Source organism: Symsagittifera roscoffensis, chromosome 8 (genome assembly GCF_963678635.1).
Source record: "Symsagittifera roscoffensis chromosome 8, txSymRosc1.1, whole genome shotgun sequence".
Classification (NCBI taxonomy): Eukaryota; Metazoa; Xenacoelomorpha; order Acoela; family Convolutidae; genus Symsagittifera; species Symsagittifera roscoffensis.
The window spans coordinates 30,631,314-30,634,950 of record NC_087069.1 but is presented as its reverse complement, the minus strand read 5'-3'; the positions used below and the strand labels follow the sequence as shown (position 1 = coordinate 30,634,950).

Genomic DNA, 3,637 nt, shown 5'->3' with positions numbered 1-3,637 from the left:
GTTTGGTTATTTTGAAGAGTTACTCACCCTTGAGTACCTCTTATTAAAAATAGAAGTGTGGTCACAAAGCGTGGATGTAGCGCGGTGGGTTAGGCCGGCTATAGAGCATGCTCCGGACGTCCTCTCTGGTGGGTTAGGCAGGAGTGGGAGTATGATTTCGTGCGGTTTCTATGAGAGGTCCTGTTATGTGATAACGTTTTATGTCGGGTTTGTGGTGATTTTTTATTATGTTTCGTTGGTTATGTCCTTTTTCGAAATCAAATTGTTTTTGGTATGGGTTTGTCTTTCGACTTTTTTGTGTTTTATTATTTCTTTCTTAGACTTTATAATAGTCTTCAAAGAAAAATTATCCAGTTTTAAACTGGGTTAATCCGTTTGGGTACCGTTGGTTTTCTTTTCTTAGTCATGCTGTTATTTTATGATTTGTGGTGTTTAGTAAGCTGCGTTGGTTAGTTTGGTTCAGTATATAATTCCTTTCCAACCGGGTTAAAGGAAAGTTTGAAACTTCTTATCGTGTGTTAGAGTTGTTGAGTGTGAAAACTTGAACTTAAAATCATTATTTAAACAAATCTTCGTGGTCGAGCTGTGCGAGTTTGGATAGGATTCTTGTGCGATTGAATGAAAATATCAAAAGGTTAGTACTGCTTTCTCATTTTATCAATTTATTGCGTAGAATTAGAATTTTACTGCTTTTGGGGGAAATTTAAAATTATAAATTTTCATCGTAATTAATTTTACCGCTTCATGGGGAAGTAATTTATAGATTAATTTACTACATTTGGTATAAATTTTATTACATTATTTAGTGCAAGAAATTAATGAATTTTAAGATAATTTTAACAAGTTTGTATTTTTATTTTTCTTTTCTGTTTTTGTAGGTGATTGTGGTGTGAAGACTAGAAATATAAATGAAACATTAATAGAAAATGCTTAGTACTAATTTAAATTTATTAGTTAAGAGTATTTTAAATTATACTTACCTGTTAATCGTCTGGGAAAAAGCCGTGGGGGAAGATGTCGTGTATCATATCTGATGTTGTTAGTAATTTGGATAGTATGCGAATGATGTTTTTAGTTTAGAGCAGTGGCCAAAGCAATTGAAGTGCTTTAATGGTTTTTAGTTCTTCGGTGCCTACTGCAAACTCGTAAGGTGTGTTTTGATTGAGGTTATATATTTTATGATTATATTTAGTATTGTGAATGAATTCTAATATTGGTATTTCTATAGGCTGGATAAATTCATTCGGGATAAGGAAGGGTCTGGATTCTACTGCATTAAAGGTCTTCGTGATGGGACAAAATATATACATTTGGGTTACTGGGTCATAGTTGCGTAGGCTGCCGTGGAGGTTAGTATCTTCCGTCCTGGAACTTCTTCGACAAGAGAAACCGGACAAAAATATGATGTTCGCCAAATACCAACGTTCATCATCCATCCTTCAAATTGCAGAAGGATAATTCTAAAAAAACTCTGTAAAACCCAGATGGATGGAACCTGATCTAAACTACATTTTATAATTGGATAAATTGGATATTTTACCACTGTAAAATATTCAATATTAACCAATCATAATCCATCTAACTAACAACTCACTTATTTGTAAGCGCTGAAATTACTTGTAATTTCAGCACCAGAGAGATTTGAATTTAACTTGTTTTTTTTTTTTTTTTTTTTTTTTTTTATTATTATGATTATTTTTTTAGCCCCCAGCCTGCTCAGTGCAGGACCAACCGTGGGGGAGGGGGAGATGTCATCCATTTTGCCGCAGCCGGTCCCACCTTGAGGAGGCGGATGACACTGGGACCCCTCCAGCCGTGACCGAAGCGGGATTTAACTTAGAAATTAGTTGCCTCTCCAAGAGAACTTCAGCTGCCGCAATAAACCAGTATACCCTAGATCTATTGAGCCTAGCAGAGACTACTTAAACACCCTGAGACTAGTAAGTATAAGAGTAAGATTAGGATCGGTATTAGACTAAGAAGTTGCACGAATCTATCCGGCCGAAAAAAGGATAGCGTGACGAGCAGACGGTGTACCCTATCCGAAATTACTCTATGAGTTAACCACATCGGTCATAACTCAGTTATTTTGCGTAAATTGGAAAACGTTGAAACTAGGATGGTTTGGGAGCATGTTACTTTGATCCCTAGAGCGGATTACACAGACAGTTGCAACCGAGTTGTAATTTTCGACCTCAGAAAACTCGATTAGGCACAAGATCTCTTTTCACAATATAAACACAAAATGCCATTTTCGATATTTCTATGTAAAACAATTACATAGAAATATCAAAGCTCCTTGCAATGTTTCAGAAAATGTCCACATTTGGGAGTTTTGAAAAAAACGGGCAGCTAGACACATACTGCTAAAATTGTCAGCATTTATGGCTCTATGTAGCCCCCTTACTTTACCCCCCCCCATCTACTCCACCCCTTGTCAGTTAACCACAACTGTCATTCGCCCCCATATGGTTGATCATGGGGGGTCATATATTCGTAGACTTGTGGGTGGTTGATAATTAGCCCAACCCCCTCCCCCTTACCCCAGTTTACCCCCCCCCCCCCACCAGATTATATGCCTGATCGAGTTTTCTGAGGTCAAAAATTACAACTCGGCTCCAACTGGTTGAAATTGATTTTGAAAACCACCATAGGAGTCGTGTCTGAGAAGACCCTGGTCGGAAGTCAGCCATCAATGCCCTATTACTGCCCTATTTTGCATCTTACTGCCCTATTTTGCATTGTAAATCAGTGCAGTATTGTGCTTCTGAGCGCCGTCGCTTGGCTGACGTCTGACCCAGTCATCTCATATATGATTTCGATGGCGGCCTTTTAAGTTGATTTTTCGCAATCGTGTAGAAGTTCTGAATTTTGATCAGAAAACATATCAACGAAAATGTGTTGAATATGTGTTTTCTCGCACGTGTAAAATTTTATTTTTTCGAGGAATTGAAATTTTGCTGACGACAGAACGTGTAGAAACTTGTGAGTGATCACAATGTGATGACAGAACTGGAGTATGTATACTTGGAGAATGTTTCCATCAGAAAAACAGGTTTTTTGGCGTTTGAGACAACTCTCCCCCATGGTTTTGATTCATCTAGGAGTAGGCTTCGGAAATTTTTGCTCTCTCAAGAGTTGAGGAGATTCGCCTGCAGATAATGAATAGTTTGAGGTTGCAACCTCTAAAACCCTCTGATTTTTCTCAGGTTTTCTTCTCTGTTCAGATATTGCACGTCTTATGGGGTCAGTTAAAACGCTAATTGTGCCTCATTTGAGTTTTCAAAAAATGTTTTTCGTACAATTTCCAGAAATAAAAAAATGCTTATCTTATCATTTCCATATATAAAAAAACGTTTATCATACAATTTCCATATATATGAAAAAATGCTTATCCTATAGTTTTCTTACAATTTTTTGAATCTATGAAACTGTAGGAAAAGCATTTTTTCATATATGGAAATTGTAGGATAAGCATTTTTTTGGTCTAATTAAGTGGATTGTCTAAATTTCTATTTGACTACGCACCACCATCAAAAAATTACATTATTGTTGTAAATCCAAGTTTTCCTAAAAGTTTTTCTCAATTTTTTCCAAAATAATTCCATAAATGGAAAGAAGCTTATCATAGATACCA

The 3,637-nt window shown here is 36.5% G+C and overlaps 2 protein-coding genes across 2 annotated transcripts in view; one reads left to right on the top strand and one right to left on the bottom strand.

Moving 5' to 3' along the window:
* The window catches only part of LOC134853265 (tumor protein p63-regulated gene 1-like protein), a 429,513-nt gene that overhangs the window by 58,061 nt on the left and 367,815 nt on the right, over positions 1–3,637 (top strand). The window lies entirely within an intron of this gene.
* The window catches only part of LOC134853548 (tumor protein p63-regulated gene 1-like protein), a 454,277-nt gene that overhangs the window by 103,514 nt on the left and 347,126 nt on the right, over positions 1–3,637 (bottom strand). The gene's annotated exons all lie outside the window — the stretch shown is intronic.